We start from the raw sequence: 12,641 nt of genomic DNA on the forward strand, positions 1-12,641 counted from the left end.
TGAATTATTCTCAGATGGAGTTGACGTACTTACTGACAACTGTCATAAAGATCACTCTTGCTGTGTCCCTGCTCTAGAGATCTATGGAACTTTGAACTTAAAAGACATGACTTAGGGTATCTGGCAGAAGACATTTCTAAGCAGCAGAGCATTCAAGATCTTCTAAGCGTGTATGCTTATACATGTGAGCAAAGAGAAAATCTGTAACTGGAACTTATATTCAAAAGAGAAGCAGAGCATAGAGTTTGGAAAATGTACAGCCCTGACCATGTGGTGGAAAAGGAATACTCATTTTCAGGGGAGGAACTTAATCCTGTTTCAGAAATTGGTGTAAACAAAGAGGAGCAAAAGTTAATAGCCAAGACAATGGGTAAAAGGCCGCCAAGGTATTTCAGAGACCTTCACAGCAGCATCTCCCATCACAGGCCCAGAGGCCAAAAGGGAAGAATGGTTTCATCGGCCAGGACCAAGGCCCTGCTGCCCTGCACAATGCCAGGAAAATGCTCCCTATATCCCAGCTACTTTAGCTGCAGTCTTGACTAAAAGGGCCCCAGATATATCTCAGGCTGTTGCTTCAGAGGGTACAAGCCAGAAGTCACCAAAGCTTCCACATGGTGTTAAGCCTGCAGGTGTGCAAAGTGCAAGATTTAAAACTTGGGAGCCTCCACCTGGACTTCAGAGGATGTATGCAAATACCTGAATATCCAGGCAGAAGTCTGCAGCAGGGGCAGAGCCCTCACATAGAATTTCTATTAGGGTAGTTCAGAGTGGAAACATGGGTTTGGAGCCCCCAAACAGGGTCTCCACTGGGGCACTGCCTAGTGCAGCTGTGAGGAAAGGGTCTCCATCTGCCAGACCCCAGAATGGTAGCTCCACTAGCAGCTTGCACTGTGCACCTGCAAAAGCCACAGGCACTCAACACCAGCCGTGAAAGAAGCCATGGGGGCTGCACCCTGGAGAGCTGCAGGAGCAGAGCGGCTTAAGGCTTTGGGAGTGCACCTTTTGCATCACTGTGGACTGGATAAGAGACATGGAGTCAAAAGAGATTATTTTGGAGCTTTAAAATTTAATGACTGCCCTGCTGGGTTTCAAACTTGCATGGGGCCTGTCATCCCTTTGTTTTAGCCTATTTCTCCATTTCGGGAAAGGAAAATTACCCAATGCTTGTACCTCCATTTTATCTTGTAAGTAAATAATTTGTTTTTGATTTTACAGGTTCATAGGTGAAAGGAACTTGCATTGTTTCAGATGGGACTTTGAACTTGGACTTTTGAGTTAATGCTGGAATAAGTTAAGACTTTGGTGGGGCTATTGGGAAGGTGTAATTATGTTTTAAAATGGGAGGACATGAGATTGGTGGGGGTAGAGGAGAAATAATAAGGTTTATCTCTATGTCTCCACCCAAATCTCATTACAAATTGTAATCCCCAATGTTGAAGAAGGGGCCTGGTGGGAGGTGAGTAAACCATGGGGGCAGATTTTCCCCCTGCTATTTTCATGATAGTGAATGAGTTCTCATGAAATCTGGTTGTTTATAAGTGTGTAGCACTTCCTCCTTCCCTCTATTCCTCCTGCGCCAGTCATATAGCACGTATCTGCTTTCGCTTCACCTTCGAGTTTAGTTGTAATTTTCCTGAGGTCCACACAGCCATTGTTTCTATATAGCCTGTGAAACTGTGAGCCAATTAAATGTCTTTTCTTTGTAAATTACCCAGTCTCAAGAAGTTCTTTATAGCAATGCGAGAATGGACTAATACATAACATGCCATGTATATTTTGTCAAAAGAAAATATAACATAAAAATTACATATTAGACTTTCGTAAAACAGGAATGCAGGTTTAACTTCTATGAGAACCACCAAATGGTTTGTATAAGAAAATGTAATAATTAAATCAATAAATGGAAATATATTTTAAAATAATTCATATGAAATGAAGTTCAGAGGAAAAAGTGTTGCTTATCAAAATCGTTTTATTAATAATCTCCACAATACTATAGATCAAACCTCTCTGGTCTCTCCTTGGTTTTTATGCTTTTTTTTTTTAACTTTATCCAGCTTCTTGGGATAGGTAAGTGCCACCTGACCTCTGTTTTGCAGACTCTCAACATTCCCATTTCTGTCACTGAACCTATAACAGTTGTGTAAAGCCATCTGTCCTATAGGTGAAAGACTCATTTAGTTTGCCAGTGAAGCTGATGCCCTTCTCAAGTACATTCTTTATTGCTTTGATAAACAGACTATTCTTAATAACCTAAAGAGTGTAGTTATTGGCAGGGTTTATAGTCTTACAGAGCACATCCATGACAAATTCCTGAGTCTATGATTTCTTTTTTTTACTGTATGTCATAGCGGTTCTGGTGTCTCTTTTTTACTTACTGTTTTCCATCATTTTCTCTAGGTTTCTAGGAGCAATTATAGCAAGATATTTGTACCATTTCACAAGGGCCTTGCCAGTGTATTAGATTCTGAATCTGAGGAGAGAGGTTTCATATCCGTAAACCCTCCAGTGTCTAACACTCCCCCAGATCCGGGGCTTTCATTATTGAATTCCATGCAAACTGTCCGACTGAGCTGCTCCTGCAGTTCCCTCAGAGTATGTTTCCTTTCCTACCTTAGCAGGCCCAAGTTTTACTGGCTGGATTATAGTATGACTTATCCCTTTTTATTTGCCTATGGCCTAGTTGGAGAGAAGGAGACACGTTCTTGAAGAATGTTTTCTAGCCAGAGACATGCTCCTGCATTTCCATAAATCGTGGAGGTTTTGCTGTCTTTTATCTATATGGAAAGTTTCCTTCTGCAGATACAAAGCATTCAGAGAATTATGGAGCTTCAAGGTTTTCAATTGCCTCATTCTATATTTTCTCATCCCATGTATTATGGTTTTACTTTTTCCCAGCCATGGGTTTTTATTTCACATAGGTAGCATTGCTAGTTTGAAAATTTAAACTTCTCTAGAGGTTTGCTATTTCTATGATTAAGGCCTGGTATGGGTACTCAGCTTTCTCTTCATTTTTGGCTACAGGAAATGAGACACACTTCATATGCTACCAAGGGGCTCTCTGGCTTTTACATTTAGTTTCACTTGATGAATAATCAACTTCAGCCTTTTAAATTTTTTCCCTGGAACATCAGTTGCCCCCAGCAACAGCCATATACCATTCCATTGAACTTGTAATTACTATTTCCTTCATATATCTAAAGCCCATAATATAGTACAGTTACTAGTGTATTTTTTTCACCAATGCAACAGCTTATCTCCCTACCTTGAGAGTTTAACAGTTGCATTCTTATTTTATGCCAAAGGGTATCCATAATTCATCTACTGCCAAAAATAGTCTTTACCACAACCAAGCAGCAGGTGATCCACATCCAAAATTCCTTCTTAGTATCTACTTTCTCAGACCCCCTGGGATACTAAGAAGACCCCTTGGACTTGGTTTTCTCAGAAAGAATAGTCAAATATATATTAGTAGAAAGAAAGTTATTTTTACAGTTACCTTGGAATCAACATCTATGCTGAAAGGGAAGAGAGCAAAATCACCAGGAGGAGACATCAGACTGCAACATAGTAACAAATCCTGAGTCATGAGCAAAGGGAATTCTGAAGCAGGGATGCTGCTACACATTTGTCCTGAGTTGACCCAATAGGATCAAGCATGGAATAGGCTCTGGATGCATGCTGCCCTTGGAAAGGGGGGATGAAGTATGTATGAGACAGTTCTCTTCAACTGAGGGTAATGTAAGAAGTCTAACAGCTGAGTGTTGACAGTCAAAAGCACCTGTGTGTCAAAAATCATTCCACTCAATGAAATATTAAGTAGAAACAGGTTTTTTGCACCCATTGAAGGAAAACACACTATATGCCCTTTATCCTTTGTTGTATAAGAGCTATATTTGGCAGTAAACTCCTGCTTCATTTATAGTTTCTGCATGTATCCTGTATCCAATTTTACAAACCCATATTATACTCAGTGAGTACAGAGTGTTGTTGTAGAAAAAGTTCTGGGACAAAAAAAAAATTGTTGTTCTTAATTTTAAAGAAACGTAAGTCAAAAACAATTTAATTGAGTTAACTTGCTATTCACGGTTTTTAGAGATAAGACTATTTTCTTATAGTATGTTTTCTTGGTACATCCAAATAAAAGTAAGAGTTTATCCACACCTAGTAAAATAATTATTTATTATTGCTCTTATCCTTCAGTCATCTAGTTTTTGAAAATATATATTTTTTAATTTGAATGTTTTCATCTAGTTAATTTTTATAAAAATTTAAAGAAGCAGAGGAAATATAAGCATAATCTGATCAGATAAAATAATACGTCACCTATAAGAACACTTTTGACTAAAAGTATTTCATTTCCCCAGTGTATACAATTTCTAACGTTTAAAAAGTGAGGAATTGTTCGAACACAAACAAAAGAAAATATTCCAATAAAAGCATTCCTCATTCTACTATGAGTTTGACTTTTTTATATTCCACATGTAAGTGACATCATGTATATGTTTCCCTGTACCTTGCTCATTTTACTTAGCATAATGTCATCTAGGTTCATTTATGTTATCACAAATGACAGAATGTCCTGCTTTTTAAGCCTGAATATTATACCATTGTGTATATATCCCACATTTAAAAAAATCAGTTCATCAGTTGATGGATGTTTTGGTTGTTTCAATATTTTTGCTATTGTGAATAATGCTGCAATGAACATGAGAGTGCAGATAGTTCTTCCGCAGATTGCAGACATATTCAGCAAACCTCCACATTGTCTAAAACAGTTATACTAATTTACAATACCGCCATCAGTATAGAGTGTTCTTTTTCTCTGTGTTGTGGCCAGCAGACTGATGATGGGGTGCAAGGTGGATAGGGAAAAAGATACATTTGTCAAAGGGTATAAAGTCTCCTTTAGACAGGAGGAATAAGTTCCAATGACCTATTGCACAGCATGATTACTATTTCTAAGAATAATGTATTGCATGTTTCAAAACAGCTAAAAGAGTGGATTTTATATGTTCACACTACAAAGAGTAGAAAGTATTTGAGGTGATAGATGTGTAAATTAGCTTGATTTGATCATTCCACAATGTACACATATATAGCACCATCACATTGTACCCCACAAATATATACAAATATTATGTGTCAAATAAAATAAAATAAAATAAAATATAAAACATTCCTCAGTTTCTCAAATAACACAAAAGCTATGAGAATAGACAAACCAAAAACAAAAACAAAAACAAAAACAAAAACCTCAATACAATTATATTTTAAGACTGGTTTTACTTTATATTCAATGTACTTTTCTACGTATTATGTATTATTTAACCTGGGCATAGGAAATTATAATTGTTATAAAATATTAAGCAGTTTTGTAAACAATTTCTTACATGTAAGAATGTGGAAAAACTAACTTTAAAAATAACTACAAGAATATGTGCGCTTTATCAATGTATTTTCCATTCCTACTATGATGCCAGGTAAACATTATTTTTATCCATATATTTAACATGCATTTTTATGACCACATGTAGACTCTAATAAGACCTCAGTTATTAGTAAACTAAGGAATATTTGAAGCGTAACAGTGTGTTTCTCAGTTCCCCGGCAGAAAACATAAACCTAAGTAATGGGGTGTACATTAGTCCATTCTCACACTTCTATAAAGATACTATCCAAGACTGAGTAATGTATAAAGAAAAGAGACTTAGTTGACTCACAGTTCAGCATGGTGGTAGGCCTCAGGAAACTTACAATCATGGTGGAAGAGGAAGCAGGTGCATCTTCATGTCAACAGATGAGAGAGAGATGGTATGTAGGAGAAAATGTCAAATACTTACAAAATCATAAGATCTCATGAGAACTCACTCCCTATCATGAGAACAGCATCAAGGAAACCACCCCCATGATCTAATCACCTCTCACCAGGTATCTACTTCAACACCTGGGGATTACAATTCAAGATGAGATTTGAGTGGGGACACAAAGCCTAACCATATCAGGGTATATGATAAACATGTTCATTTGTATAAACTAGGCTAGGGAGAAAAGAACGCCTGAGGTGGAATGTTTCAGTGTGTCTGCAGCAGCTAGAGGGCCATGATGCCTAAGACAAAAAATGTTTTAAAAACTGACAGAGATACAAGAACAGTAACAAAGTTTGCCCCACTTCACGTTTTCTTCAGATTTTTTTTTATCAGCAATTCTTTTTAAAAAAAGTTTTAACATTCTTAATTGTATAGTCCCACTTCTAAACAACTTATGTTAGAGAAACAAAACACACACTTGTGGAACCATACTGGATATAAATGGTAAGGTTATGGTAATACTGCCCTCACAGAATGAGTTTTGAAATATTCTGTCCTCCTCTATTTTTCAGCATAGTTTGAGTTGAATTCATATTAGTTCTTTAAATGTTTAGTAAAATTAATCACTGAAGTCATCAGGCTTTGGACTTTTCTTTCCTGTGACACTTATTGTTATGGCTTCAATCTCATTAGTTGTTACTGGTCTGTTCAGGTTTTGGATTTCTTCATGATTCAATCTTGATAGATTCAAGATTGGTAGATTCGAGACAGATTCAAGATAGATTTAACCTATCAAGATTCAATCTTGATAAGTTGTGTATGTCTAGGAATGTATCCATTTCTTCTAGGTTTTCAATTTATTGGCAAATGGCTCAGAGCAGCCTCTAAAGATCCTTTGAATTTTTGCGGTGTCATTTGTAATCTCTCCTTTTTCATCTCTAATTTTATTTATGTGGGTCTTCTCTCTTTTTTTTCCTAATTAGTCTGGCTAAAACTTTGTTAATTTTGTTTATCTTTTCAAAAAGAAAAACTTTTTACTTCATTAGCTTTTATTTATTCCTTTGTTTCCATTTCATTTATTTCCACCCTAATATATATTACTTATTTTCTTCTACTAATTTTGGGTTTTGTTTACTTTTCCTTTTTAAGTTCTTCAGGATGTATAATTAGGTTGTTTATTTGAAGTTTTTTTTTTTCTTTTTTGACATAGGCACTTATTGCTATAAACATTTCTATTAATAATGCTTTTTCTGTATCCTATAGGTTTTGATATGTTTTGTTTCTTTTTCATTGCTTTTAATAACCTTTTTGATTTTTTTTTATTTCTTCACTGACCCACTGGTCATTCAGGAGCATATTTGTTTTTTTTATTTCAATGGGTTTGTATATTTCAAAATTCCTCTTGTGGTTGATTTCTGATTTCAATATGTTGTGGCCAGATTAAATACAACACCTTTAATTTTTTTGAAATTTTTTCTGACTTATTATATGGACTAACATATGGTCTATCCTTGAGAATGATCTATGTGCTGAGGAGAAGAATGTGTATACTGCAGCCACTGCATGAAAAGTTCTGTTAATATTTATTAGATCCATTTAGTCCAGAGTGCAGATTAAGTACAATATTTCTTTGTTGATTTTCTGTCTGGAAGATCTGTCCAATGCTCCAAGTGGGGTGTTCATGTCTCCAACGATTATTATATTAGTCTATTGTTCTCTGTAGCTCTAATAATGTTTGCTTTATAGATCTGAGTATTCCAGTGATGTGTGCATAAATATAAAATTGTTATATCCTCTTACTGAGTTGACTACTTTATCATTATATAATGACCTTCTTTGCTTCTTTTGATAGGTTTTATCTTGAAATCTATTTTGTCTGATATAAATATAGCTGTTCTTGCTCTTTTTGGTTTCTATTTACATGGAATTTTTTTTTATCCCGTTGCTTTCAATGAATGTGTTTTTATAGGTGAGGTGTATTTCTTTTAGGCACAGATAATTTGATCTTTTTTTTTAGTCCATTCAGCTACTCTGTATTTTGATTCAAAATTATAGTCTATTTACAATCAGTGTTAACATTAGTAAGTAAGGACTTATACCCTTTTGTTTTTTGTTTTCTGGTAGTTTTTTCCACTTTTTCTTCTTTTCTTCCTTCCTTCCTGTACTCCTTTTCGTGACAGCGATGCTTTGGTGGTATGTTTTATTTTCTTGCTTTGTATTTTTCTGTGTACTTCCAGATTTATTGGAACTGCTTTGTATGTTATTTGTTTCTTTTCATTTGCTGTTTTTGGGATCCTTTTAAAATTATTTTAATCATTGTGTATTGGATTATTAAATGTCTTGAAATAGTCTTCTCTAGGTTAAATCTTCTTGGGATTTGATGTTCTTATAGTAGATCATTGTATTTCTCTAGGTTTGGAGATTTTTCAGTGATTGTCCCTTTGAATAAGCTTTCTAGCCTGATCTCTTTCTCCACCTCCTCTTTAAAGCCAATAACTCTTAGATTTGCCCTCTTAATGCTGTTTTCCTGATCTTGTAGATATCCTTCACTTTTTAAAATTCTTTTTCTTCTGTCTCCTTTGACTGCATGTTTTCAAATATTCTGTTGTCAAGTTCACTAATTCTTTCTTTTGCTTCATCAGTTGTGCTGTTCAGAGACTCTAATGCATTCTTTAGTACGGCAATTGAATTTTTCCAGCTCAGAATTTCTACTTGATTCTTTTTAATTATTTAAATTTATTTATGAAAGTTATCAATAGAATTCTGAATTTCTTCTCTGTGTTGTCTTGAATTTCTTTTGAGTTTCCTCATAACAGTTTTATTGAATTCTATCTGAAAGGTCACATATTTGTGTTTCTCTCAGAGTGATCTCTGCTGCCTTATTTAGTTTGTTGAGGGTATGTTCCCCTGGATTGTCTTAATAATTGTGAATATTAGTTGGTGTCTGGACATTGAAAATTTATTTATGTATTATGGTCTTTGCATTCTGGGCTTTTGTGTACCTATCCTTCTTAGGAAGGTTTTCCCCATACTCAAAGAGACTTGGGTATGGTGATCTATGTCTTTGTTCACCGCAGCTATATCTGCTTTACAGGCATCACAAGCCCAGTAATGTGGTTCTATAGACTCACAGACTTACCGCCTTGGTTGTCTTGGGTAAGATCCAGAAAATTCCTCTGCATTACCAGGCAGAGACTCTTAATCTTGTCTCTTACTTTTCCCCAAACAAATGGAGTCTGCCTGTGCTGAGTTGCCTGGAACTGGGGGAGGGATGAAACAAGTTACCCCTGTCACCACCACTGGGACTGTGCTGGGTCAGACCTGAGGGCTGCACAACACTGGGTCTCACCCATGGCCCACAGTAACCTCTGCCTGGCTACTACCCATGTTCACTCAAGGACCACGGGCTCTACAATCATTAAGTGGCAAATCCAGCCATGTTCTTGTTCTTCCTTTCAGGGCAGCATATTCCCCTGGCACCAAGCAGATTCAGAGATATCGTCCAGGAGCCAGAGCCTGGAGTCAGAAACTTAAGAATCTACTTGGTTCTCAATTCTACTGTGGCTACCCAAGCTTCAAGACAAAGTCCTTTCTACTCTTTCCTCTCCTTTTTTCAGGCAGAGGAGTCTCTCCTGGCAATCATCCTGCTAGGCCCACTGCAAGTACTGCCTGGCTACTGCTGATGCTCACTCAAGTCCCAAGGGAGCTCTACAGTCAGCTTGTAGTGAATTCTATTAGTCTGAGTTTTTCCCTTCAGGACAGTGGAATCCTTTCTGACCCAGGGAAGGTCCAGAAATGCCATTCAGGTGCCATGGCCTGGAATCAAGGACTCCAGGAGCCCAGTTGGTGCTCTAACTCACTGTGGGTGAGCTAGTACCCAACCTGATTTTTGGGTCTTATGAAGATGCTTTTTTTGTGTGGAGAGTTGTACAATTTGGTATTCCTTCTCAGGAAGGGGGTACAATCACTAGAGGCTTTTTTTTTTTTTTTTTTTAGACAGAATTTCGCTCTTGTTGCCCAGACTGGAGTGCAATGGTGCGATCTCGTCTCACCACAACTTCCACCGCCTGGGTTCAAGTGATTCTCCTGCCTCACACTCCCCTCTAGAGGTTTCTAATAGACTATCTTGCTCTTTCTCCCTCTCTGCAATGTAATTTTACATATTTTGGTTTTGATCCACTATCTATTATTTCTAAATTTCAAATCAAAATAGAGCCCATTCCCAAATTGTGATGTTTTCAAAGATTCTCTATTATCTAGAATAATGTCACTCACAGGTTACCAAATGATTACACCATACAAAACAGTATGATATGTGGTAAAAGTGAAATACAAGAGTACTGACACCGTTCATAATAAATAGATACCATGAAGAAATTGGAAACATCCTAATAGATAAGGTATCTATGTAAACTGTAACATTTTATTACTTTTTATTTTCAATCAACTTTCATGGTGCAATAAAGTCCTATATTAATAGAGTACACTTGAAACTAAAAGAAAAAATAGGGATATCATAGTGACTGTAAAGATTACAAGATAGCCTGAATTACTTCAGTTGTATCAGTCCTTCGAAAGCAGTGGATAAAATATTGCCGATATTTATCATCATTCATTAATTTCACTTATAAATAACATTTCAAAGTAAAGAATAACATTTTGGCTCTTTATCATGATAGAAATTGTTGCTACACATCCTATTGAAGATCTTTTAAAGCGAGTTTTATTAAGTATAATTTACATGTATAAAATTAAAGTATGATTTTGTAATTTATAAAAATTTTCTTTTTTATATATAATTTTATGAATTTTGACACAATTATACACTAGTGTAATGGCCACAAATAAGATCTAAAATTTATTACTTCAATAATTCCCTTGTGACCCTTTGCAGTCAATCTTCTCCAATTACATTTGGCCCTTGTGACAATTGTTTTAATTTCTACCATAATGTGTCACCTAAATTAGATTACTTTTAAGAGACATTGAACACAACTAATAGTAATAGCTAAGAAAATGTGTGTAACCTGGGACTATAATAGAAAATGTTATTTGCAATGTTAACAGTTTATATTTAACTAGTAGGCCATGGAAACTCCTGAACACTATACAGAATAGGGTGGCATAGTTATAGCTGCTATTCAGCGTAATAAAAATATGTGACCAATTCATGAAATGAAAAATAAATTAACAGAAATGGTTCCTGGGAAACACAAACATTACTAGAGACTCACTAGATAAAAGAATTTAATCTAATTTTCTTAAATGTAATCAAAGAACTAAAGGAAGCCATGTTTGAAGAACTACAGGGAAAGTGGAAAATAATATTTCAACAGTGAATAAACAGACAAAGATAGACATTATAAAAATAAATTTATGGAAGTTACAAAATTGAATAGTACAATAATAGACCCAAAATATTAACAGTAGGGTTAAGCAGGCAAAAAAATCATCACAAACTTGAAAATAGGTAAAATGAAATTATCTAGCCTAGGGAGCCAAAAGGAAAAATAAATAAATAAATAAAAGACATTGAGACCTATGAAATACCATCAACAGTAAAAACATAAAGAATGGTAATGTCAAAAGAGAGAGATAAAATAATTAAGGAATATTTAAGTTAAAAACCTAAGAAATTTGATAAAATACATGAGTCTACATTTTCAAGAAGTTCAACAAGCTCCAAACAAAATAAATTCAGATTCAATTTGAGACATATTATAATCAAATTGTCAAAAGACAAAGTCAGAACATTACAAACAGCAACAGGAAAATGACTTGTCATGTACAAAAATATTCAGTAAGACTAACACCTGATTTTTAATGAGTCAATACTGCCAATCAAGAATTCTATATCTGACAAAAACCATTCTTGGAAAATAAAAGAGAAACTATCACATTCTTAGATAAACAAAAGCTGATTGTTCATTGCTAATAGAACTGGAAAAAAAAAACCTTCTAAAAGTAGTTCTTCAGGATAAAATGAAAGGATATTACATTGTGATTTGAAGCTATGTCAAGAAATAAAGAACACTGGTCAAAGTAACTACATCAAATAATATTAAAACCAGTATCACTAACATTTTGGTTTGTAACTTCTCCATTTTATTTATACTGACTAGAAAATACGTATGTCTCCATTTATTAAAATCAGAAATAAGTGTTAGGACATTATTACTGACCTAACAGAAATAGAAAGGTTTATAATAGAATGCTATGAACGAATTTTAACCCTAAAATTAGATAACACAATGAAATAGACAAATTCCTAAAAGCAGAAAATATACCGAATCTAACTGAAATAAAAAATAGGGAAAGTGAACAGACCTATAACAAATGTACAGATTGAATCAGTAATTAAAAGCCTCCCAAAAAAAGAAAAAAACAAGACTCAATGTCTACTTTGATGAATTCTAACAAACATATAAAGAATAATTAATGTCAATTTTTTTCCTATGTCTTCCAATAAATATATAAAAGAAAACACTTCCTAATTTATTCTACAAGACCATCATTACCCTTTTGTCAGTCAAAGTAGTCACTAAAAAATTAAACTAGAAAACAATACTACTTATTAATATGGAGGGAAAATCTTAAACAAAATACTACACACCCATTCTGGCACCCATTCTACACACCCAAAGGGCAGACCTTTTCATGACAAAAACACCAACAAAGTAGAAATAGCAGGGATTTTCTCAACATGCCAAAGGGCATTTATTAAAACCTTACAACTAACATTATACTCATAGTAATAGATCGAAAATGTTCTGCCTAAGAACAAGACAAGGGTGTCTATATCATTTCGATTCAACACTGTAATGTAAGTAC

At 35.0% G+C, this 12,641-nt stretch overlaps 1 pseudogene; it reads left to right on the top strand.

Annotated features, from left to right (window-relative positions):
- Window positions 1-252: 252 nt before the first annotated feature.
- LOC102118779 (tubulin beta chain-like) overlaps window positions 253-12,641 on the top strand; it is a 33,721-nt pseudogene continuing 21,332 nt past the window's right edge.

Source organism: Macaca fascicularis, chromosome 7 (genome assembly GCF_037993035.2).
Source record: "Macaca fascicularis isolate 582-1 chromosome 7, T2T-MFA8v1.1".
Taxonomy (NCBI): Eukaryota; Metazoa; Chordata; class Mammalia; order Primates; family Cercopithecidae; genus Macaca; species Macaca fascicularis.